The 27,874-nt window shown below is 37.6% G+C and overlaps 1 protein-coding gene across 1 annotated transcript in view; it reads right to left on the reverse strand.

Moving 5' to 3' along the window:
* PTCHD4 (patched domain containing 4) overlaps window positions 1–27,874 on the reverse strand; it is a gene marked incomplete at both ends in the record, with an annotated part of 192,496 nt that overhangs the window by 102,207 nt on the left and 62,415 nt on the right. The gene's annotated exons all lie outside the window — the stretch shown is intronic.

The following is a 27,874-nucleotide window of genomic DNA, read 5'->3' on the forward strand; positions in this document are numbered from 1 at the left end:
TTTAAAAAGTACTTGAGGAATAACTAAAGAACTTTATAAGTGCCATTTCAAAAGATACCCAGCAAATGGTTATGTATCATGAAGGAAAATAAGTGACAAAAACTTATGTTGTGACTTAATGCATAGATAATTTGTCATAATTGCACATATGATATCTATATTATCTATATACCTACTCACCTACCTATATACCTATCTCTCTCTATATTCTATGATTGAAATAGATATGCAATATAATTTGGGTAGAAGAAATTTCAAAGGTAGAAGAAAACAACTGGATAAGTCAGAATTTTACGTAAATCTTGAAGACCAGTTCTCATATCTTTTATTGGATTTTATTGATTTTCTGCAGGACTTTAATAGAAGGTTAACTTAGTACTCTGCAAAGAATGTATCATATAGGAATTTCAAATATAATTGGCCGTCCAATGCATTTTAATTTTCTTGTGAGAACTAATTCTTATTCATCAAATGTAATAGATCCCTTCCTGTGATTCCTTGGAGTTATTCTTAGGAGCTGGCTTCTTACAGACTCCTGCTTTCCTTTGCATAGCTCATATTCTTGACTGCTTTTTGAAGCCAACACAGTTGAATCAAAATAATCATGCTGAGAAGATTGGTTTTCTATGCCATAAATAAATACTGAAATAAAGCCACACAGCAGAAAATGAAGAACATGCTAAGGCCTATAAATGGTACCAGGACAGATGTTAAGACACAGATGAAATTTTATGAAGGAACTGGCTGGAAGTCTGTAGTGTGTTCATATGGTAATACAGTTATTTGCAGTAGCAAAGCATATTCATAGCTAGGATGAAAGCCATTTATTTCACCTTAAAATATTTCAATATTATTTGTTGGTAATAATAAAAGTAGAGGAAGGACAATTTATGATATAAGTATCCCTAATTAATTTTCTCATCTTAGAAGAAATCCTTCATTTAGTGGAAGGCGAAAGAGCTAGTTTTAATTAAATAAAACTCATGCTGATTCAATCGCTATTTATGTTGTCTACCATATTCAGATAAGTCTTTATTTGTTGTGCCCTGTTTTTCACTGTTCATTTAAAGAAAATAAGGGCCATAATTGTAGCATGAAGATTTTCTTTAAAGAAAATTGGTTCATTTTTTCCTTTTTTTTTTTTTTTTTTTTTAGCAAAATCCGTAGAGTGTACGTTGTGAGAAAAACTTGTGGTGGTATTCCTTGATGTGGTGGTAATATTTTTTTTTATTTCTTTGCTCTTATGGTGTATTTGGTTTGCGGTATTTAAATTATTTTTGAATAAAGACCAAAGCAAAAGATTTGCATCGTGATAAATTTCAATCACAATAAACTGAGAAATTGCGAACATTCAGTCTCTTCTGAACAAAGCAATTGTATAGATAAGTGTATATAAATATTTCATTATGAATATGGCATTATAATAATACAATACTATGTGTATATGATTTTTACCTTTTACGAGATAGGAAATATGTCTGAGATTTGAGAGCACCTTGTAGACAGTATGAGCACTGGTTACGGAATTTTAGTCTACATAGTTAGCTACTTGTGAAGACAAGGAAAGACAAAACAGTTGGCATAGAGAACTCAGAGGGAGCTGGAGTGCTGGTGTTTGTACCTTCTTTCTGTCACATGCTACATGAGATATTCTTTGGCCAGTTATTAAAATTATTCATATAGCATTGTCCCAATTTATACCAGTCATTGCTATATATTAGATTATTGTGAGGACTAGGTCAATTAATGCCTGTAAAGTGTTAATCATTGAGACTTTATAAGTGCTCAAGATATGTTAGTCATTAATTCTCCTTTGCCAGATATCTTTTCTGGCTCCTTGACCACAAAATCTGGCTTGTAGAAGGATCCACTACAGGTTATGCATTTAAATTTAAATTGGAATGCTTTTAGGCAGTCCAAATATTTTTCATGAATACCTTCATCCTCTACTGTCTCCGTGTACCCACTATTCTATATTATCTCGTAAGAGTCTATTGCACATGTTAACGTGGGCAGCTCACTTCCCGAGACATCTGAATTCAGAATCTCCCAATACAGAGATACATGATTACTCTTGAACGTTTTTACCCGCTCTGTGAGAGAGCTTTATAGCTTACTGTTGTCAAGTTGTTGGGCCTGTTCTTCCCATTGGAGATGTATTCTGTTTTCTATCAATCTGGTCTAGTCAACCTCCATCCATGAGGACTTTGCATAATCATATTTTTGAACCATAAGTGCTGAGAATCACCATGAACATTATTTCAGTTTTTTTTTTCCATAGGGCATGTAAGATTGTAAGAGAGGATTGCCAAAAGTAGAGTCCAGTCACTTAATAACTGGAACTCTCTCTCAACTCTTTGATCCTGGATATGAAAAGTAAGTCCCTGCAAGGAGAAAGCACTTATTTATCAATATTGCTCCACAAAGATGGTGTGGGAGTACCATACTCCAGATAAAGTTGGCCATTCTACCTCATCTTGTGTCTTGAAAAATTTTCTTTCTACATCCATATATTATGTCTACATTGGCAAACTTTTCCTTTTAAAAACAAGATACCAAGGCATAAAGAGAGAAAAAAAATACTCTAAAGCAAAAGCTTGCTTAAAAACAATATTTAAATATTATCTACTGAATCATAATTTGAAGATAATGTACAAACTGCCATCAAATTATGTGAAGAGCAAAATTGGTTTGTAAGGCAGTTAGTATTAATAATAAACAAACAACATACATATGTGACAGTTATAAACAAAGCCTTAAATAATATCCAGCCATTAGAAATGATATTGCAAGCCAGGTATGCTGGCAGACACCTGTAATCCCAGTACTCGAAAGGCTAAGACAGGAGGATCACAGGTTTGAGGCCAGTCTCAGCAGCTTAGCAAGCCCCTCAGCAAGTTAGTGAAACCCTGTTCCAAAGTAAAAAAATAAAATAGGGCTAGAGGTGCAGCTCAGAGGCAGAACACCCTTGAGTTCAATCCCCAGTACAAAGAAGAGTATTACAGCTGCTTCTGATATTTTATATTACAAGATTGTGCTATTTGAATCAACCTGTTAGTGAAAACAAGAAAAATGCTGGATATAAATGAACAAAATACATCATTTGAAAATCATAAAAAAAGCTGGAAATATAATTGAAAAATTTAAGGATAATTTCTTCGGGGAAGAACTCAATTGAGGGGGTTAATTGGAATTTCACACCAACATTTTTCCTTCGGTAGTTTTTATAATATTGCATGCTTTGGCTTCATGTTTGCCACCGCAAGGGGCGAAGGAGTTCAGAAGTATGGTTCCCAGGGCTTTCCATGGCAAGAAGTCCTTTTGTGACACCATCTCCATATATAGCTGGTACCTCAAAGTCCATGGCTTCACCCTAATGATAGACTAGGACTAATCTCCACCTCTTATCTCCAACTGAAGAACATTTTAGAGGCATTCGTCTTTGTGTTAAGTAGAATAAGAGAAGAAAGGTCAGAAAGAACAAAGTATTTAAGGAGTTGTGTTTACAGTTGGGCTTTGTGTACACTTATGCATTAGACAGGGAATCTTAAGTTGTGAGCTAGATTCGGGATGTTTTCCAATGTATAAAGACTCAAAGTTCCAGGCAGATACAAATATGAGAGTTCCACTGGAAGAGAGAAAGACCCTTGTAGAAGGCTGAAATGCCCGTGACTTTTTGCAAGGGTGATACTACGTACCACACACTGAGAGGGAACCAGGTTTGTTAGCAAATAAGGCGACTGGCTTGAGACCTGCACCTACAGCAGAGAGCAGCAGAGCCTCAAGGATCTCAGACAGTGGGCTCATTATAAAAGCTAGAAAACTAGGCTCATTGTGGGAGAAAGCATATCTAACTGTAAAAGTACCTTCAGATCATAGAAAAAATATAGACACAGCAGACTCAAGACAGAAGTAAGTCAGATTCGTAGAAATTTTAAAAAATTAAAGGTTAAAAATCCAATGAGCACGATTAGCGGTATCTTAGGTGCAGTAAAAGAGAACAGGTCAGTAAATTGTTCTATGCAACAGAAGGGATGATTGAGAATTAGCACAGAGAGATGTAAGAAACATGAGAAGCTACGATATATTTTTGATCGGCGCCTAAGAGAGAGGGGAAAACAAGACAGAAATAGTTGAGTTGATAAAGCAGATAGTTTTAGAATTTGTAAAAAAGAAAAATTCATGAAATCAAGAGGTCCAGTGAGTCTCCCAAGGCATGATACAGAGGAAGCCTTTGCTCCAAGCAAAGTCACATGTGGATGTATCATAGTGAAACTATGAAAACCAGACATACAGAAAACCTAAAAGGAAAAAAAAATCTTAAGTCTGAAAAATAGATAGTGAAGTAAAGACAATAGAGAATTGTTTTCAACGTGATGAAAGAATTCTATATCCAGAAAAAATAACTTTCAAGTATGAGGGCAAAGATAGTACATCAAACAAACAAATAAAAAAAACTACTGAGTTTTCCACCAGCAGAATATCTCTAAAGGAACTAAATAATGTCCTTTAGAAAGAAGAAAGTGGTCCCAGATGAAAAGTCTGACATATAAGAGAAAATAATTATAAATGTAGTAAGTATGTGTGTGGGTAAATATAAAGATCATGAACTACATAAAAAGAAGTAAGAAGATCCAATGAGATTAAAAAATAACATTAAAAAGTGCTAGACTACAGCAACATGTGAATCAGGAGGAAGTCTAAATGAAATTCAGATGATCTAATTTATTTGTTATACATGAGGGGAAAAAATAAAGATTTTGATTAAATTTAAATTTAGATTTTGGTATACACACGATAATTCGTAAAGCAATCTCAAAAGCAAAAGCTCTAATTTTAAACCTTGCAAAAGATAAAAATGGAGTAACAAGATATATTAATTCAATCCATGAAAAAAAGCAAAACAAAAGTAAATTTAAAGTGTAGTGATATACAAAATTATACTGGAGGAACTATGGGGGCTAAATTCCTAATCTAAGAGACAAAAATCATTAACCTGGAAAAATCTTCACATTCAACTATATACAATTTATAAGACATATATGAAAAACTCTTAAAAATGGGTTAATTTTTAAAAAGTAGAAAGCATATACCTAACATATACAAAGGAAAGATTCTGTTGAAGCTATATTAATGATAAAATTGGACTTTAAAACAAAAACTCTAAAGATAGAAACTGATTTTATACTAGTAAAATATTCTATTTACCAAGAAGATTTGACACACACACACACACACACACACACACACACACACACACACACACACACATCTTTAGGCACATAATAACTAATGTAGTGAAGCTATAAAGAAAAGTTATCAGCTGATTACTGTAACAGCCAGGACACTGGTGATCACAAGGTGGTGGGGGGGACGGTTGTAAGCAGAAAGACATTCAGGAAGCTTTTGGAATGCTAGTTATGATCTACTTAATCTGAGCAGCATTCACATACGTGTTAAGATGTAACTCTCAGGAAAAAATAGTAAACAGTGGATTTATATATTTTCTGCATGCATAGAAATTATTTATATATTTATGGTGTTAGAGATTGAACCAAGGACTATTCTACCTCCTAGATATATCCCCAGTCCTTTTTTATTTTGAAGCATAGCCTGGCTGAGTTGCTAATGGTCTCACTAAGTTTCTGATGCTGGCCTAAGAGCTTGCTGTCTTCCTGTTTCAGGATCCCAGGTATTAGGATTAGAGTGCCAAGCTTGGAAATTTCTGATTTATCATTAGGTGGAGAAGCATACTGCAAAATACTGTTTATGAGAAATTATCTCATTTTTGTTTTGTATATGTATTTATATATTTATTTAAGTATCTTTAAGCATATCCAAAGCACAGACATAAAGTCAACTATTTTCAGAGATAGTTTTTATATACTTTTTTCCTTTGAATATGCACTGCTATTATAATAAGGAAAAAAATGAGGGTAAAACAAAAAAAGTCCTTACTTTCCAGGAACAACAGCAACAACAACAGCAGCAACAACAATAGGAATTCTAGAAAAAGAGAGATTGGTGGAAGGACATGTCAATCTTGAAAATGGAAAATGGGTAGCTTTGTGGAGAGGGAGACACAGATACTCAATAAGAAGAAAATACTTGGTAAGCAGCAGTGTTGAAAAGGACTTCAGGGTGAGTGTGGACAGCAAATTAGATAGAGGCGTGCAGTGTACTGTGCCAGGAGTGAGTGCCAGAGCTATTTTTAGCTGCAAAGCACAGGAGTCATGGCACAAAATAAGGGCAGGCAGCTTCTTTTATATATAACTGGAAAGTCTGACTGTAAGGCAACAATTTTATATCAAACTCCCGTTAGCTTAAACTAGGTACGAGGAAGAAAATAGCCATCCTGACCTAAAAATGATTCTGAGGACATGTATGGAATTCTCCAACAAGAGAATTTTCCCATTTTTGCTTCACAGAGAGGACAGTCTTTATTAAAGCCCAGCCCAACTTGTGCAACGGGTGAGGATCAAAGCGTGTATATTTGAGAAAGTTCCTTCAGGCTCTTTGTCATTTATTTCAACAGCCAACACAGACTTAAAAAAAAAAAGGGAATCTGCCCAGGAGGCTTTGCCCTCAAGACTTCCAACTATTAGAGGAAACAGACTTGAGGAATTACAAAAGTAGGTGAAATGAATCCTGATGTTTGGCTGGCCTCTGAAAAGTGATACAATGCACATTGGAAACTTGAGCTGTCCAAAATCACAGGCAGAATATGGAGCAGATGTCAAGGTGTCAGCTGATATTCAAAGTCCAGTGGGCAATGCAGACTGCTACTGGGTGCGCTGATGGCTGGGGTTTGTGGGGGCAGATGGTAGGATCCATTGCATTGAAAGAGGGTTGATTGGCAAGAGTTAAGGCAGGTGAATGGTTTTCAAGGCAAGACTTAAAACCCGGAAGGATGCTGGGGTACTGTATCTAGTAAGATATCAAGAGGCTTCACAGGGCATAGAAATGCCCAAGGTGGCATAAATAAGGGTGTATTTGCTAAAAAAAAAAAAACTATTTATATAGATATGGGCCGAGGCAATAAAAACAAATGTAAACAGGGATGATCAAGAACAGGACAAAGTTACCCATTTGAAATCTAAAGAATAAAGAAACAAAATAATGTTTTGGGGACCCAGCAAAGACTTATTCGCTATGGAAGAGAGGCGTCTTGCCAGAACAGAGTTGTTGCCAAAGAAATAGTACCTAAAGCACAGGAGGTTAATGCAAGAAAGGAAGACCTTGACCTCATTTTGACTTATTGTTTATTAACTTGTGGCAGTGACATTATGGGCCAAATCCCAGAAAGCCAGAGAACATGGGAAATTGAGTGGATACGGCTCAGAGAAATCAACCCTCCAGAGCAAAGATCAGGGAAGACAAAGGTAGAGAAGAATCCGTCGTTGTGATGCAGAGTTTCCAGCCAAGGGTATGCATCCAGGCAGAAGTCCTAAGCAAGGAGGCCAAGGAGAAGGCCCATTGTACACCGTGGGTCAAATGTCAGCAAGCCAGTGGGTATAATGGTGCATGCATGTAATCTCAGCATTTGGGAGGCTGAGACAAGAGGATCGCAGGTTTGCAGTCAGCCTCAGCTACTTAGTGATGCCCTCTGCAACTTAATGAGACCCTGTTTTAAAATGTAGAATAAAAAATAGGGCTGGGGGGTGTAGCTTTGAGGTAGAATGCCTCTGGGTTTAAACCTTAGTATCACACGCACAAAAAAACACAAAATAAAATAAATGGCTGCACACCCTTCAATTCTATCAGTCCAAAAATAAATTTAAAATACTTCCTACATTGTACTAAGAAGTCCAGAAATAATTTTCAATACTTTGTATGCTCTGCTACGAAAATAGCCTTAGTTCTTTAACAAAATCTTCTCAACCTAGCAGGAGAGGTGACAACTGGCATGTAAACAAGGGCATAGAGAGAGGGAAAAAAAAATCAGCCAGTCAGTTGTGAATTTGGAGGTCAATAAAAAAGAGAAGCCATAAAACAAAGGGCATCCGATCCTTAAAAGCTAGAACACACGAGCCCTACAAGAGATTTCTGGAAAAAAAGAACATCATGAGACATAAATAGCTGCTTATATGTTTGGACATATATCAGTTTTCTTTTGGTCCGAGCAAAGAATGGGAAGGAGACTGTAATTAGAGGCTATACAGAGATAGCCCATGGGCCTCCTTGAGTGAACCTCTCTCCCTTGGCCAAATTGCTGCAAGAACGTAGGGGTCAGAACTGTGTAATTACTGTGTGTCGCTAATGGCATTGGATTGGTGAGAGGAGTCTAGAAACTCACACAATGTGCTCTTGCTTTTGGGTTTGCGTTTTTCTTGATAAGTTTAAGAGGGGTTAGAATAGACAAAAAGAAACACAGACTGTAATAACACGAGTAGAAAGAAAAAAATATTATAGGAATCTACAAGGAAACACAGAAGGAAAAAACTTCAAACATTTGAAATCACAAGCAAATGGTCACTTGCTGAGATTTAAATTTATTCTCTATATACAGCCAAAGGAGAAAGAATGTCTGCTAGTTCCAGCAGAGACGAGACATTACTTGTTCATTTACTTACCTAGTCAGTTAAAATGATTCCTCTTAGAGGAAATTTACGGAGCTGATACGGAAAGATGGGGCTTTTCAAGGTAAGCAGTAGTACCGGACACACAGAACTTTCTAGAGAAGGATGGCATTGTATCTGGAGGGCACGAGCGGGAATTTTGTTATCATTCTTTTAAGGGAACAAGAAAATCCACCAGCCATCACGTTGCTTGAAGTTAGTTGCAAAGCTTTCTGAATGAAATGGTCGTTTTACACATCTTGAGGTTGGGAACCTGGTTAGTGGGTGTATGCCAACCACTTTTCGGAGAGGTTACCAGAACAGAAACTCTGGCTGACATAATTATCTGTCAACTTTGTGCATGTAATTCTTGCATTGAGAATTGGTTTTTGCCACTGTGCCTTTAAAATACAAGTTCTTGACCTATAAGACAGATGTTCTGTTTCTGGAATACAGTAAAATATCAGATGGTTTTGTAATTGAATTTCTTGGAGTTATCACTCAGTTTTCCCTGGCAACTGTAAGTCTTCATTGCCTCCAACCCTTTGAATTAGGTTAACTTGCCTACAGGAGAGAGTTAAAGTGTCAAGTAAAACTCTCACCTCTAGAAACACTTAAAACTGTCTACAGGAAGTAAATTGATATGATAGTTAATTAAAGCAAAGCCACCCAGACTGTGAAACCTGTATAATAGTTCAGCTCAATTTTAGTTTTTACCATATATATATATTTAGTACTAAGGGTTGAACCCAGGGGGTTTCTGCCTTTGAGCTATACCCCTAGACCTATTTTCTCTTTTTAAATTTTCAAATGGGGTCTCACTAAGTTGCTAAGGGCCTTGCTAAGTCACCGAGGCTGGCTTCAGACCAGATATTTCTGTCACCGTTTCCACCATATCTGCTTCAATTTCCACTACTTATTATATTGCAGAAGGCAGTATGAAATGGTAGCAGAGGAACAATTTTCAAGTCTAAAATAATTCACATCAATTTTCTAAAATTAAATCTTTATAGAAATGTGTCATGTAAGAATATCAGGATGAGGTACATGGTCCACAGTAGGAAAGAATACCCAGGATCCTGCTGTCTCAATTCTCTACAGATTACACAAACCACACCCCAAAGATCTGCTGCTACTCCAGAACTTAGCTTAAAAACAACTAGCAGATACAAAGAACCTGGAACAGGGAGGACTCAAGAAATCCAGGTTTGAATCCTGGCTCCATAACCTCCTTGAGAATGGTTCCGGCAACCATACTTTCTTATTTAATAGAAATAGCTGCCCTACCTAGCGCTGGGCAAGTAAGGTATCAATTTTCCTAATAAAATGTCCACAGAATGCTTTCAGGGCACAGAGAAGCACCGACAAAGAAAAGATTCAGTTTTTAAACTCTTACGTTTGAATTCCAAAATCCTTTCATCAATGTTTAAAGACTTTGCTTAAAAGATATTGTTCAAACTTGGTTTTTTTTTTTTTTAATCATGCACAACTTCATACTCAGATTTACATCCATATCTAAAGAAGATCTTAGCTGGGAACTACTGAAAGGATCAGCCATTCTTTCAAGAAGTAATGGTTAAGCACATCAATTATTATTTGTGAGCATTGTGATAACACAGTGATGTGTTATATATAACCTCGCCCTGACCCTAGATCATGGCAGGGGAAGCAGGCGAGGTGTGACAAAATTGTAGAGTGAATCCATCAACCTACTGTCAAGAGTTTTAATGAGTTTTCCATATGCTAATCATACTTTCACGAAGAGATTTGCAGGAGGCAGCTCTCAGCCATCTCTCTTGTGTTATTTTTTTTTAGTTTTCATTTGCTGAAGTGAGCCATACAACTTGTCCCCACAAATTTTTTTTTTGCTAAAAAGTAGTTAAACCTAATACTATATCTAGTTCTTTCTGATATTATTATCTTCTTTTTTTAAATCATTATTTGGTTTTTGTTACCCACTCATCTAACTCTTCAACCTTTATTTTTTTGGGTTTTTTTTTTTTTTTGGTGGTATTGGGGTTCTTGGAAGCCCTTCTACCTCCGGGCTACATTCCCAGACCTATTTTTTATATTTTTATTTGGAAACAGGGTCTCTTAAGCCAGCGCGGCTGGCTTTGAACCTGCGCCATCCTCCTGTCTCCTCCTCCCAAGTGCGGGGATTACAAGCGTGCGCCACCACGCCTGGCATTCAACGTATCTTTTTAAAGTCATCCTAAACACTATTACTAAATATTATTATTACTGTATTGATTCTTATTATTAGATGTAATGGTCAGTTTGGGATGTTACACTTTGAATAGAAACAATCACTAGAAATATCACTGGCCTGGACATATTACTCTTTAGGCCAACTTAATGTGATCAAACATTGAGAAAAATAGTAGCATCATTAGATGAAATTCAAACACAAAGATATACTTAGGTTGATTCTCTAAAGCTACATGATGATATCTATAAACTAAGTCTCAAATATTAGAGTTTTGTCTTGGGTGAAATTACTGCTCAACCACTGGAAAAGAACAACAACTATGTCACAAAGATATTTAATGCATACATAAACCACAGTGTTCCAGAAAAACTGAAAATCAGGGTTCCTCAATTTTTGGAAGGCTCATCTTGAGGACCTTCAGACAAACATAAGATGTGTTTCAGTGTTCTCTGACAATTTTCTTTTTTGTTAGGTGATAGGAAATGAAGACACTGGCTTAAAAACAACTGAGCCCTGTTTTGGTTACATATAAAATGTGCCCTGAAGAGGCTGCGTATTAATGTTCAAAGCTGATATGATGAGGTCACAAGGGTTGTGATCTTATCAGTGGGTAAATCTATTATAGAGGGTTTCCTGGGTGGTCACCTAGGCAGGTGGGCTGTGGCTAGAGGAAGTGGGTCTTCAGGTAGATAGTCTTAAGAGTGTCCTTGTGTCTTCGAATCCCCCTTTCTTATTCTCCCTTGTTTCCATTGTCCATGATGTGAGACCAAAGCCCTCGCTTTCTTCATCTTTCTGACTTTTATTTCTTGCACTGAAACTCTGCAGACTTCAACTGGGCTAACATGGATGGAACCTCTAAAATACCAAGACCTGTAAACAAATAAATATTCCTTTCTCTATTTTGTGCGTGGTAAGACTTATTGGGTCACAGCAGGAAAAAAATGCTGACTAAAAAATAAAACTAGAAAATACATCTCCAATTTTTAAATAAATTTTATCTGGATGGGATTTTGTTTTTCTTCAGAAAAGCAATAAAATGGACTTTAATGCATTTTCACCTTTCATTTTCCAAAGTTTAATGACAGCATTTACCTTGATTCATCACTGGAAAATCCCATTCTGGTTGGCAATTGCAGCTGTCCTACACCAGAAATATTTTTCTTAGAACATTCTGACTTGACAACCAAGTCAACTTCAACCAATGAGAATTGTTAGGGCTGCTCTTGAGAGACATGTATTTGAGGATAACGTAGATGTCCATGTTGGAGAAGTATTAATAATCCCCTGGCATATTGATAATTGTACTATGTGCTGGAAAAATTGGAATTGCATTCATTCCCCTATTTGCTTAATATTCAATCCTGATTTCCCATCTGATTCATGAAGTAAAAAGTAAGGGCAACACATATTGTATATCATGAGACATATTTAAAAACCTTTCCATTTAAAAAGACAAAACTATAATCCCAGTGTTTGGGAGGCTGAGACAGGAGGATTGCACAGGTTTGAAGCCAGCCTCAGCTACTTAGTGAGGTTCTCAGTAACTTAGTGAGACCCTGTTTCCAAATAAAATATAAAAAAAAATAGGTCTGGGATTATAGTCTGGAGGTAGAAAGCCCCTGGGTTCCACCCCCAGTACCACCAAAAAAACAACAACAAAAAAAGACAAAACTAAGCTGGGTATGGTAGTGCATGCTTGTAATCCCAGCATTTGGGAGGCTAAAACAGGAGGATTCTAGTTTGCAGGCAGTCTCAGCTACTTTGGCCCTTTGCAACTCAGTGAAACCCTGTTTCAAAATAATTTAAAAAAATAAAGCTAGAGGTGGCGCTCAGAGGTAGAAAGCCCCTGTGTTCCATTTCCCAGTACTACAAAAAAGTTAAATAAATAGTCTAAACTAACATATCACCTACCTTTCAGATAAACAAAGTCACCAAAATAAGTCTGTTTGTTTTTTATGATGAGCAAAATTGTGTTATGTAACAATGCTCTCTCTCTCATTCCTAAACTACATTCACTCTCAAGGAAGCTCATTAGCACTAAAATATGCGGTAGATGGAGGCGGATTCCATACATAATGCACTGCCTTAAGAAATTCGGGTATAATTACTACTGATGTTGGGAAGTGCTTTACAACAGAAACTGCATTACTAGTCAATGCTACCTCAAACGTTTTAGATAAAATCCAACTTCTTATTTGTTATGCTAAGAACTCTTTCTTTCTCACCTCCTTCAAAAGGTCTACCAAACCAATTTAGTGAGATAACGTGTTAACTCATTAAAAAGCTCTGGCCTAGATGAGCCATGTCAAAGCTACAAAAGAACAGAAGTTAATGCAAAAAAAAAAAAAATTAAAACTAAAGATTAACATATAGAGGACATTAAGATATCCAAGTTAAAAACAACCCAAAGTTAAGACTTCTAACTCTAAGAACTCTCATTGTTAAAAAAAAATCTATGAATAAGTTGGTGTTTGAAAAATCTCTACTATGAGTACTTTATTTATTTATTTTTATTGTTTTGGTGGTACTGGGGTTCCTGGAAGCCCTTCTACCTCTGGACTACACTCTCAGACCTATTTTTTTTTTTTTTTTAATTTTTGAAACAGGGTCTCTTACGCCAGCACGGCTGGCTTCAAACCTGCGCGATCCTCCTGTTTCTGCCTCCCAAGCGCGGGGATTACAAGCGTGCGCCACCACGCCCGGCCTACTATGAGTACTTTAGACAATGGCAAATATTCCAACTAGTCACGGTTCTAACCCGCAAAAAAGCTAAAAATCTAGATGAAATGATGTGAAGCAGACATGCCAAATAAATAAGAGACTGTTTAAAGAGTAAAAGTAGAAGAAATGTTACGGCACAATCTATCAAATATCTTATAAAAGAGTAAATGAGGGAGGCCCAGACAGAAGATGCCGTTTAGCAGGTAAGAGGCAGGACCTGGACTATGCTCCAAGTCTTCTGGTTCAAAGCATCCAAGCAGAAAAATATTTTCACATCGGTGGCCAGCATCTCCCCAAAGGAATAATTGTTTATCATCCGAAGCAGCATGACTGCAATTAACATGGTTGAGAAATAGCTGCAAGTAGACATCCTTGATGTCATAATAAGGTCCTCTCTCTTTGGAGAAGGACTGTGATGTACTTAATAACCCCAAGTAAAATACCCTATGGCAACATCAACCCACTGGGAAGCATTTCTTATACCACAATATAATAAAAAAAAAACACTAAAAAAAACCCAAAAAACTTTAGACAATATCAAGTCTTAAAGTGCCCACCAGGTACTAAACATGATGCTGGTTCATTATGAAAATGAAAGGATATAAGAAGTAAAGTATTTACTATGTTCCTGGCAACCTAGTCCCTTCTTATTACAGCAGGACCAAGAAGCGCAGCTACCTGTGCTTCTGATGTGTTCAACCCTCAGCAGTACATTGCTCCCTGACCCTACCACCTGCTTAATACATTAGTCAACTACGTTTTTAGACAGTGTTTTAAAAACAATATTGACTATAATCCTTGTTAGAAAATACGTATTTACATCATGATTGATTATATATTCTATGTTTAGATATAGAATGTCCCCTGAAGAGCTCATGTATTGATTTTCAGAGTGGATGTAACTAAGTCATTAAAGTGTTAATCTCATCAGTGGATACATTGATTGTACCAGTATTGGGAATGGCCTAGGAAGATTTGAGAAAGCTCTGATTATTATATTTCAAAAATTGGTACAAGGACTTGGTTTCTGCCCAAAAAAGCAGGCAATTATTCCAATGTAAATTAACCTAGCTATAGGTAATTAGCAAGTCCATAGGAGAGGGGAGCTAGGACTTCCTCTTTCTAAAGACAGATCTACATAATAATCTAGCTAGCATGGGAGGAGGGGGTTGATGTTTGTGAAAGACACCTATGCAGGAAAGTACACCTTGGCAGAAAGTAAGAGGAGGTATCTTACAGGGACGTTTGCTATGTCAGGATTATGTGAACAAGATGGAGGTCATGTGTATAAAAAGTCTGGTCTATGCGTTGTATCTTTGGTGAATTTGTTCAATCCATCCCCCCACCACCACTTCTGAATGGCATGGGGCTTTAACTGTCTTCTGTATTTCTATCTTTTTAATAAACTTCTTTAAATCTTCAGCAAGAGTCCGGGCTAATGTGTATTTATCCTTAGCTCAGGACAAGAACCCATGGTTTTTATTTTTATGTAGTTTGTTTGGGGGGAATTGATCTTCTCCCCAAACTGTAACATTGATTGTGATGGATGTACTGGTGGTAACCTAGGCAGGTGGGGTGTGGCTTGAGGAGGGAGGTCTTCAGGTGTTTCATGTAGGGACTGTGCCGTGCCTGCATATTCTCGCTTGCTCTTTTGCTTCTTGTATCTATGATGCAGAGCTCTTGCTCATTTCTCTGTTTCCTGCTACTATGACTTGAGCTCCATAGAACCTGGCCTCACGTGAACTGAGCCCTGGAATCTCCCAAACTGTAAGCAAATAAATCTTCCTTCCTCTCGGTTGTGTTGTCAGTTGTTCTGAGACAGAAATTGGTGCCAGCGAAGTGAAGTCACTGCTATATCTAAGTCTGACCATGTATATCGTGAATCTTTTACTTTTTTTGGTACTGGGGATGGAACCCAGGGTGCATTCTACCTCTGAGCTATACCCCCAGCCCTATTTTTCTATTCTTTATTTTGAAACAGGGTCTCGCTGAATTGCAAAGGGCCTCACTAAGTAGCTGAGGCTGTCTGTAAACCACGATCTGTTAACAGTGTTGGGAATGGCCTGGGAAGATTTGAGAAAGAAGCTCTGATTATTAATAAATATATTTCAAATATGGGGTAACAGAAGATGAAGCTCAGAGTTGTAAGGGGGAAGGGCAAGTCAGGACTTGGTTACTGCCAGGAATCAGGCAGCTATTATAATATAAGTTACCCTAGCTAAAAGTAATTAGCAAGTGGAAAGAGGAGTGGGAGCTAGGACTTTCTCACCCTAAAGACAGGTTTACATAATAACTGAAACTCCTTTAAATCTTCAGCAAGAGTCTGGGCTACTGAATATTTATCCTTAGCCCAGGACAAGAACCTGCAGTTTTATGGGAATTGTTTCTGGGAGCCTAACAAGGGTCCCAGGGACAGTTCTCCCAAACATTAACAGTCACCCCAAACCATAACACTATCCTCCGGTGGGTCTCAGCTTCCTGAATGCTGGGATTACAAACGTGAGCCACCACATCCTGCTTTATCGTGAGTCTTTGAAACTGGTTTGTGAGAGAAAGTTGGAAGGGCCAGAATGCTCACAGAAAGGTGGACAATAAAGACTGCTCAGGAGATTTGGGAGGGGGAAAGGGACTCCATAGGAAAATGGAGCAGGGGCCACATGAGTTACATTCTGTTAATAAATTTATCAGCATTTTGTCCATGTTCTGAAACTTTGCGTGGAGCCAAGTTTAAGTATGATGTACTGATGAAGCTAGCATAGTAAGTCACGGAACAGCAAGGTAAGCCAGGTGTGGTGGCACACTCTTGCAATCCCAGTGCTTGGGAGGCTGACACAGGAGGATTGCCAATTTGGGGACAGCTTCAGCAAGTAGTAAGACTCTCAGCAACTTAGTGAGCCCCTGTTTCCAGAGAATAGAATAAAATGGGGCTGGGGTATCTCAGAGGTAAATGAACCTGGGTTCAATACCTAATAGCACACACACACACACACACACACACACACACACACACACACACACGAAAACAAAACAAAAAAAATATCAGCGAAATATCCAAACTGCACGAAGGATTTTGATGTCTGCATTCAGCCAATTGTACAATAAATTCAGAAGCAGAAAGTAAAATTTATAGATTTGCAGTTTGGCTAGAAATGCCTGTGTAAAGCTGAGGCCCAGAGAGACGAAGGTATTCTGAAAGAAAGTAAGATGGCTGAAGGGAGGGCAAATATTTTGCATAGGAACAAAGAAAGGAATGCAGTCAGGGAAGTTAAAGATCTACATAAAAAAAAACAAAAACAAAAACAAAAAAAAAAAACAAGAAACAAGAAACAAGGCAGTCTGTAACCAAGGAAACAGCGGTGGCCATTTTGAAGAAAGGCATTCAGACTCCTTCCCTGTAACACTGAAGGACAAGGGTCTAGCTGTGGCTGTGATTGAGAAGAGCCAGGTGGAGCCATGACTGAGGCAGGCCCAGTGGCACCAGTGATTGCAAAGAATGTCGGTACCTTTCCTGCTGATGGTTGATTTGACCATTCATGTAATGCTGGCTTTACTGGAATAAAGAAGTCATGGAGTCTTTCCCCCCAAATTTCAATGAAAGGCTTAGGAAGCCAGGCAGAATGTGGCAGGGACTGAAAAATCAAGTATGCTGTTCATTGCAATCAACCGGGGCACAAGAGTGGGGCTCCCAAGTCTCCTTGGAGATGACATCTCATCACCAGGTGCCCTGGATGCCGGAAATGGAGCTGTAGGATTAAATGCTTGCCCAGCTGAATTCCTATCCTGTTTTGGTCCAACCCTTTCTTTCTGTGGCCCTAGTCTTCCCTTTTGAAATGCAAATGTTTACTCTGTGTTCTTGTAAGTTGTATATATGTAACTTGCTTTTTATTTTTATTTTCATTTTTCTTTTACTGGGGCTCATAGACAAAAGTTCACCTTGAGTCTCAGAGGAGACTTTAGACTTTGGGACTTTTGAATGATACTGGAACTGTTAAAGACTTTGGAAAAAAAAAGAATTCGTTTTACATTATTAAATGGTTATAAGCTCTTCAGGGGCCAGGAGTGGAATGTTATGGTTTGATACAGAGAGTCCCCTGAAGAGCTCATGCATTAATGGTCAGAGTTGATGTGATTAAGTGATGAACAGTTGTATTCTCATCAGCAGATAAATAAATCCATCGTAATTGATTTACTGGGTGGTACCCTAGACAGGTAGGATGTGGCTAGAAAAGGTGGGCCCTTGGCGTGGCCTTAGGGACTGTGCTTTTGTCTTTGAATTCCCTTGTCTGCTTTCTCTCCTGCTTCTGGTCTCTGTGATGTGTGAGCAGAGTCCTTGGTATCTCTCTTTCTGCTTCCTGCCCCCATGCCCTGAGATGCAAAGGCCCTGGCTTCACATTGACTGAACTCTGAAATTTCCAAAGCAAAACAAATCTTCTTTCCTCTAAGTTTTAGGTTCCTTTGCTTTGGATTATGACAATGACAATGTCAACTGAAACAGTAAAGCTATATATTAAAGTGGAGCAACAATATGGCCCAATATTACTGTCCTGCACATAGCAAATTCTGATATTACCCATTCTTTTCTATTCTCTTTGCTTTTTGTTAGTTAAATATAAATGCTGGTTAGGACACATTACTTTGATTTTATGAGTATCGAATAGGTCATAATCCATTTGAGAAACATTGAGATATCATTCATTCTCTAATCCCACATACATTTTTTGAGTTACTATTTTATGCCAGATGCTGTTTGAAATACTGAGAAATGGAAGTGAATTAAATACTAAAAATGCATATCCTTTGTGGGTTTATATTCTATTGAGGGAGACAGATAAAGAACAAGTGAAAAATTAAAACCTATTGTATTTTAAAAAGTAATGAGTTCTAAGGAAAAAAATGAAAGTGTGGAGGGAGATAGGAAGTACTGGCAAAGCAACTGTGGTTTGGAATAGAGTGGCTGGAAACAGCCCCACTAGAAAGGTGAAAGTTGCATAATGACCCACAGGTGGTACCTACCTGTGATTATAGAACTGGGGAGGCTGAGACAGGAGGATTACAGATTCCGGGCCAACCTCAGCAACTTAGCAAGACCCTGAGCAACTTAGTAGGACCCTGTTTCAAAATAAAATAAAATAAGGCTGGGAGTGTACCTCGGAGGTAGAATTACCCTGGGTTCAATCCCTAGGAACACACACACACACACACACACACACACACACACACACAATCTGCAGGAGATCTGAAACAAGTCAGAGAGAAAGGTTGGATTTGAGATCGGATTTGTTGGGCCAAGGAAGCCACTGAAGATTTCTTTTTCTGACACTGGTTTATATGGAGCCATTACTACTACCATTATGCGTCTCTCTTCATAGAGCAGAGCAAAAGGTCCATGTTACTCAAATCTTTGCTTAGGACTCAGGAATCTCACTTCCATACACGTATATTCATTCATAATATGAGCGGTTGCTTACCCCTTCCAACCCCCTTAGCCAGGATCTTCTGGAAATCGGTCTGTTATCACAAAGAATCACTACTCCAAAATCTCTCCTCCAAAATCATCTCCAACTTCTTGTTTTAATGAAAACAGGTCACCCTTTGAGAACACTGCTTCTCTGCAACCCTATCCAGGGGTTATATTATTCTCCCACTCCTCTTGCACTACTAGACACAAGAGATATTAAGGATGTTACACTTGGTCCTCATGGGAGGTTGCAGGTATTGTTTCTTATCCTTCATAAAAATGTCCACACCTTTGAAGTGTGTACCATGCACTGTGAAAATTATTCTTTCTACATCTCACATTCATTTTCAGACCTCAGAGTCAGTTTCTACTATTTTTTCAAGATTTAGCACACAATTCAATGTGTCTCTGGCCATGACAACAGTTGTCAAAATTTTTGATGAGTTCATATTCCACAAGGAAAATCTACTCCGTACTCAGGCTTCTTGGTCCTCTGAAATCCTGATGTTCTCAATCCTCCATTTTTCTCCTGCACCACAATGGCCAAATTTTCATTAGAATGACTCTGTCTTAAAATTTTAAAATCAAGCATCTCTAAAATCTGCCTTATCTTTCCAGGTCACTCACATTTTGATTGTAGAGCAGACTGCATTTTCCAAAGGTGGCCAGAATAGAAGCTCCCATCCCACACTTCTGCAATGTGACTCTGTCACCTTCTCATCAAAATGTGGAGTCCCGGAGTCCTCTTTTTGAGTCTGGGCTAGACTTAGTGACTGTTACACAGCCAGTCAATATGGCTGTATTGATGCTATACAAATTCTGTGTCTAGACCAGCTTTGCAATTTCTGCCTTGCTCTATTAAAACATATTTTCTTGAAACTATGAGACACCACGTGGGAAGTCTGGCTTCCTGGAGACCAACATGCTGGAAACGTAGCATTTAGATATTCTGCTCAATAGTCCAAGGTGAGATGACCCCTCAGAGATCTCAGACTTGGTACTAGCCATGTGAGCAAAGAAGCTGTTTTGGAAGTAGTGTCTCTATCCCCATCTATTACAGCTTTCATATATTCAGGTCATTCTCAGCCATTAGAGTTATCTCAGTGAGGCCCTGGACATTATAGAGGTGAAAAGAATCGGCATTACAATGCCATTTCCCAATTTCTGATGCAGAGTCCACAAGCATAATAAAATGGCTGTTTTGCACTACTAGTTTCTATGGTATTAGTTATACACTATAGATAACTAGAACAGACTCTAACTTAAAACAATTTCCTGAATTCAAAGAGAATTATATTTTACTTTTGAAGGTTTTTACTATGGTTATGATGGTGAATAATATTGTGATTTCCTGTATTGTTTGATTTAACATATATGGAAGACACCGCTGATGTTCATACAATATTCCATTTTTTCTTTTACCTTTTATACACTTACAGATTCTCTTTCTATTGACATATGGCCTGTGTCTAGTTCTGACCAATGGGCTGCTATGAGAAGTCACTCCATCATTTCTGATGCCAGGCAGTAACAAGTAGGTGCAAGTTCCATAACTATTCTCTCTTTTGTGGATGGGATTCAAAGCCCAAACTCTAAAGAGCAGAGCTGCAAAATGAAGGCATCCTGGATTCCCAAGTCTCTTTTGAAAGAAATCTTTCAAGAAGGGCTCCCCGCCCCATGACAAACAGCAACATGAGAAAGAAACTCATATTTGCCATGTCCCATTAATTAGACATAAGGCAATACTTGTCAGTACAACATAGCCTAGCTGAGTTTGACTAGAGAACTTCTCAAGAAATATTATTATATTTATTTCATTGCATCATTCAGAAAGTTTTCATTAAAATTTTTCTTTGTGGTACTGGAGGTTGAACCTAGGGGTGTTTCTACTTAATGAGTTATACACCCATCATCCTTTGAAAAAGATATTTTTGAAACATTGTCTTGCCGGGTTACCTTGCTTTGGCCTTGAACCTGTGACCCTCCTGTCTCAGCCACTCAAATACTGGCACTGCTTCTGGAATTTCCTCCTCTCGCTGCTTCACTAAAAAGTTTTCCATCAGCATACAATTCTTCATTTCCATGTAATAAGAAAACTCCTTGAAAGCATTTTCTTTGCTCACTGCCTTTATTTCCTGTCCCCCAAGATTAATGGGCTCTCTTTACATCACCCTTTCACCTCAGCATTTACCTGAACATCTCCTGTCAAAATTGCCACTGACCTTCTTATTGTAAAATCAAATGGCCACTTCAGGTCTTTGTCTTTCAGGAAATACCTCTCACTGCTTGATTTTTTCCTTACTGCTATCTTCTGAATCATTCTTATCTTTCTAACCTGAGAGTATTAGGATGCTACAGGTTCAAATTCCAGGCTCTTTTATTTGTCAATCACATTCATTTTTCTAGTTGGTCTTAATAGGTTCTGTGGCTCCAATATTAGCTACATCATAACGAATGCAAAATTTTTATTTCCAATCTCGATTTAAATATTTTACTTCTGAACTTGATCTACCTGCTGGAGGCCTAATAGCTATAACAGTAGGTATCTTCTGCTACACAAACTTACACCACACATACACACGTACACACATACACATGTACACACATACACGCGTACACACATACATGCGTACACACATACACACCACTCATTCTTCCCATCTCCTTCCTACTGGAGTAAGTGGCAACTGCCGAAACCACCTGCTTTCTCTCGGCATCTGCGTGAAGACTTCCCATGCAGCTAATCTGCAGGATCTCAATGCGAGAAATAAGCCCTGAGAGAGGGTGTGGTCTCTGGCCAAAGTACTCCCCCCACTTTTAGATATTCTTTCGTAACTATTATTCTTTTGGTAATGATTCTTTTAACTCTCCACACAAATTGCTCCAGTGGTGTAAGATCAGGACTGTGAGAGAAACTGAGTCCGTGGAATATAAACTTTCTGGTAATTTGTCTAAGCCTCTAAACGTCCTTGGCTTTGTTCAAATGGTAATAAAATCTAGTTAGAATTTAGATGCAGTGGCAGCATTCCAGACAGTAATTACAAACACAGATTTCCCCTCTATCTCTGACCTTGATCCTAATCACTAACTTACAACAAAAGCCCTCGAGGGGAGGCAACCTGGTGCCTCTATTTACCCCTCTCTTTGTGATCCTGCCTAGATACAGGAAGACAAACGTTGGATGTGACATCAAAGCAACCTAGTTTATGAGCAGCTAATACTGCCCAATACAATAGAGCTGAAGGCTAGGAAGATTCTTGACCTTTACACCCAGTATGAGCACTGCCCGAGACAGGGAGGCGCCACGTGGCTAAGAAATGAATATGTCAGAACAAATGATAGATATAATAAATGTGTAAAAGAAAAGAAATATGGTGAGAATAAGAAAGGTTTCTTGTATGAAGAAGAGCTTATCATAAGATTGTCCCAAGTGGGAAAGAAAGAATTAGAAAGATTAAAGGCAGGTTGCAGAAGGATTGTGATGTGGAAATGGATTATTAAAAGAGGAATAGGCTTTTAATAAGCCTATTGTTTGAGGAAAAGTGTTCAGCAGCTAAGGAAATACATCTGACAACTAAATCTAAAAACTTCATGGTATTTTTTGGTGTTTATTTGCCAAGATGTGTTGTGAGTTTGCTTAAGCTTTCAGATTTTAGAAGGCAAGGCGGACGACACCTGGGAGAACTCCATCACATCCACCTGGATCGCCATATCTCCCCATGCCTGCCATATGGACTAAGCCCTAAAGATGGAAAGTTCCAAAAAAGTTAAAGAAGATTCCATGAGAGGCCTCCAAGCCCTGGGCATGCTGTGCCTTCTGGAATTTGCCCTTTGGAACCACTGTCTGCAAGATCCGGGAAAAGATCAAGAGCCAATCCCTTGAATGCTGGACTAGTTTTTTTTTTTTTTTTTTTTTTTACCTTTGTTTACATGTCATTCACTATTGTTTTGCAGTGATTGCACTCCCCTCTTTTTTCTTACTATTAATCTCACTGGTGAAGGGTATAAATTTTCTGGGTTCTTGTAATAAAGTGTCAATAGCTCAAGAAGTTTTTGTCCATGTCAGATTCTTTCCAGAAGCGCCGTAAATAGGAACTTAAATTTATTTCCTAGAGGGGAAAGAATTGCTGCAGATAAGCGGCTGCAGAATGGCACCTGAATCCTCGCCCATCTTTTCTGAGATTATTCGATCCCGAGTGGACTCACGGCCATTCCGATTGAGCAGTCTGTGGCAGGCAACGGTGCTCCATTACTCAGCCCTCAATGTTTGGGGTTATCTTTGATTCTCTTCATCTTACTGACCACATCTAATTCCTCAGTAAATCCTGTTGATTCTATTTTCAAATAAATATCCTAAAACTAATCCTGTTTTACTATCTTCACTGCTTCCATGCTCTTTAATACCCCTATTCTATTCCAGGCATATTTTTCATCTTTTTAAAATCTTCTTAAATAGACATCCTACAACACATTCTTTCTCTACTTGTACATGAATTTTACACAATGTACCAAAAGATGCCTTTAAAATATACATCAGGTCACACCCTTCTTTTTTCTTTTCTTTTTTTTTTTTCAGTACTGGGGATGGAACCCAGGGATATTCTACCTCCGAGCTACACCCCCAGCCCTATTTTTAATTCTTTATTTTGAAATAAGGGGGTTTCACTGAGTTGCAAAGGGCCTCACTATTTAGTAGCGGAGGCTGTCCTCGAATCATGATCCTCCTGTCTCACCCTCCCAAATGCTGGGATTACAAGCGTGCGCCACCATGCCTGGTTTGGGTCACATCTTTCTGTCTCAAAATGCTCCAAGGGACTTTCCATCTCACCCAGATGAAATTCTGAGATGAATTCTCAGTGTCCCTTATGATCTGGCTCAATATTCTTTTCCCAGCCCCTTCCCCAAATTTCCAGGCAGCTGCTCACTCTGCCCCAGTTATGCCCCCACTTTTGCTCCTCCTCGGTTTGTGAAGTGAGGGCCCAGCTCAAGGACTTTGCACGTGTCGTTCTCTTTGGCAGGGACTTTTGCTTTCTTCATACTTCGCTGTGGCTCCTTCATTTACTTCATTTAGCTCTTTGCTTCAATTTTATCTTTTCTAAAGACCTCTTTTGTTGGCCACCTATGTTCTGATTTATTTATAATTTAATCACATACTAACAATACCGCCTAGCTGATATTTCTTTATTGTACCACTCCTTCCCGCTGCGGGCTTAGAGTATAACATCCATAAAGGAAAGAGCGTTATCAGGTTCATTCAATATCTCCTACTTCAGCACCCCAAATTCCTTGAACATAGGATGCACTCAGTAAATCTGTGATCAACTAATACGTGAAGATGGGTTCAGTTTGAGATGAGTGAAATTCTTTATCTGAAAACCTTGAGGTCACCTCCAAAAGCCAAGTCATCTGTTTTGTGTCCAGTGGTGTTAAACTGACAAACATGAGATGCTCGGTACATAACACAAACTCAGAATAGACAGAAATATAGTGAACTTAGGCTGTGAATTCACTGGCAACTATTAGCAGAAGATCAGCAGGGTACAGCCTGAGCCTACTTGGCATCTGTGTGCAATATACCGAATATTCCTCTTTTCATAAATAGGAAACACACTGATATACAAAAATTAGGCTAACAATGTTTGACAATGAATTTTAAATTAAAGCAATAATATTCTAATTGGTTTACTCTTTGATAGAGAAAAGACATTAAGCTTGAGCTAAATGAAGTAATTCCAGGTATTTTTAAAATTTTACACTAATTCCGGATTTCTTCTTGAACACTTTTCTAGGGAGACTATATGCACTTATCATCATCTTCTTTTCTGAATCCAAATCTGGGATATATAATTTGACAAATGTAAATTTACTTATTTACCTATCAGCACAAAGTACAAAATTTGATACTAGCTCTGAGAATGTAGGATATTTAGGAATAGTAGGTATACCTCTGAAATGACATTAGCAATATTAACTGGATTTATGACGAAAAAGAACAGGAAGATGCGTACAGAAGGAAAATTGTACAAAAGTCAGCTACCCTACTTTAGTTGTTTACTGTGAAGAAAAGACCCCATAATTGACACACTCAGCTTTGGGAATAAATTTGATGAGGGTGAATGGCTTGCATGGCATATAAGGGAGTTCATACTGATTACCTCAAAGAAATCCTCCTAGAAAGATAGGGATAGAAACAGACTAATAAAGAGAGTTGGGTCTTCTTTCTCTTTTACCCATGACTTTGGATTATGTAGTTTTGATACCATGTAATTTTCAATTCACCATAGGACTGGTTTCAAGCAGTGTTTTATGCACCATCACTGGATATTTATTTGACAAACTCAATTTGTGTGTGTGTGTTAACATCACAATCTACCTCACTACCTTCGCAGCTATGTGTTTTCTGTGTGTGTCTTTGTATGTAAGACTGTACATTTTGTTTCTGTTCTAAAGTTTTTCTCTTCCTCTTTCTCAGATTAGAAGGGAGCAAAGGAGTCTAGAGATTAGATAGAGTTTTGAGAATACTATATACCTTACAAATTTTATGTGAATGATCAAATTCTAACTTCAATAAAATAATAAAATGAATAACTTTGTAAGATCCTCAAATTTTAAAACTGAGTAGTCCAAATTCTTTAGAATCTTACATATGAAGAACTAGGGTAAAGAGGCTACACATAATTCTCAATATAACACTAAAGTTGATTTTAAAAAAAACTGAGAAGAAAACCCATATTTTCTAACCCTATGAGGCACTTCTTCCATTTCCCCAGTTCTCAGTCTTGACATCCTTACCACCACAAAGATTTTATGTGCAAAACAAACTTCCCCTGTATTGAGCAGAGCTCTTAAATACATGCTCATAGGTTTCTCAATGCTATACTTTTAGAACACAGCAGAAATGTTCCTTTCAGAATTGCAGGATTATTCATATATTGTAGGCTCCCAAAAGTGTGCTCCTACACCATTCAGGATTAATTTATAACTTTAAAGGCCAGTTGCAGGGGTTCAAAGTGTGTGTTATAGGTCTGTACTTTTTCTCTTGCCATGGCTTTCAGTGTTCTTATTATTTGTTTGAGGATGAAAACTCTGCTCTAAGTAGAGCTGACATTACAATCTGACACAAGGGGAGGCAGTTTTTCTTATTATTTCTTTATAGAATATATACTTGTAGCTTTTCCTGAACAATCTTTCCATTATCTCAATTGTTTTCCACCAGTTTTAGAAATAGTTCTTGGAGGCTCTGGGGTATTTAATTTGTGGACCCGGTGTAGCCATGTTTCATTTGTGAATTATACTGTAGGATTATTACAAATCTTATATTATTATTTCAAGTCATGAGACTGAATCCCTAAAACATACAAGTATAAATGGTTCAAATCTGGACTCATCTTTATCACTAGTGACAAAATTTTTATATAGTTCTCTGGAAGAAAGAACTATAAGACACTTTTTATTAACAAGATAAATGTGCATTTAGAAGTGACATGCAAAATCCAGGAAATCTCAATTTCTTGAATTCATGAGCTGTTTTCTATTCATCACTGAATTTACTGCACTCAACAGACCAAATTAACTACTAAACTTTCTGATGCCTATCAAGTATTAAGTATGTGTTATTAAATTCAACAATATTCCATTATATTAAAAACAATTATTTGAAGGCATACTATTATATTATATTCCCATTATATATAAGAAGAAACTGAGGATGATCTTAACTTAATAGGGTCAAAATAAATTTAGGTCCAGGTAAATAAGTCTAACCTAACCCTCAGCACCTTCAATGTAAACTCTCTTTGTGAGGTCTTTCATGACAATTTTGGCGAAGGTTTAAAGGGGGGTGGTTCTGGGTCACCTAAAAGCCTTTCTAACCACACACCTTCACATTTTTCATTTAATTATAAAACTAATTTACAACTGATTTTAATCTGGGGAATTTAAGGCAATTATTTTATAGCTGAAGACTCTCTTGTTCATGCTGGTTCACCACCTTAAGCTTTGCTTTCTGAATCATTATGCACACAGAATCACATCACATGTAGAAGAACCCTCTGCAGTGGCATAAAGATCACAATTATCTTCTCTTTTTGGTAAGACACATCAGTCTTATTTTTTAGTCCTTACTCATTTTTATTCCCAAACCTCTCTTTCTTTCTCTCTCTCTTTCTCCCCCCCCCTCTCTCTCCTTCTTTCTCTTTCTTTTTTTCTTTCTTTCTTTCTTCTCTTTCTTACTATCTTTCTCTTTCTTTCTCCTTTTTTCTTTCTTTCTTTCTTTCTTTCTTTCTTTCTTTCTTTCTTTCTTTCTTTCTTTCTTTCTCTTTCTTTCTTTTTTACTATCTTTCTCTTTCTCCTTTCTTTCTTTCTTTCTTCTTTCTTACTATCTTTTTCTTCTTCTTCCTTCCTTCCTTCCTTTCTCTTTCACTTCCTTCCTTCCTTTCTATTTTTTCTTTCTTCTTTCTTTTTTCTTCCTTCCTTCCTTTCTTTTTTTTTACAAAAATGCACATGCATACAACACACCATTTATATGCAATTGGAAGATCATTTATAGATAGCGAGGAGAAAGTTCCCAAAAAGGGATAATATTGTCTGAGGATGCTCATTAATTACATTCACAAAAGCTGAAAAACTTAGAGCTTTGTGGCATGTCTTAGTGACAACAAGAAGATTTTTCTTTATATAGAGGTGGAGAAATGAGTTATGCTATTTGCAAAAACTTTGAAATAAATTAAACAAAGTTACTTAAGTTCTTTGGAAATAGGACATATCCGTGGTTCTTAGACTTTTTCTATCCTGACAGTTGACTTTACTACCACTGACTTGAGGATGCCCATAAATGCAAACCATAATATTTTGTTTGATGTAAGTCTTGGATCTGCTCAATTTGGTCTCTCACAATACCCAACCTATAATTTTTGAAGAAAGTGAGTA

Source organism: Muscardinus avellanarius, assembly GCF_963383645.1.
Source record: "Muscardinus avellanarius genome assembly, chromosome: 8".
NCBI lineage: Eukaryota > Metazoa > Chordata > Mammalia > Rodentia > Gliridae > Muscardinus > Muscardinus avellanarius.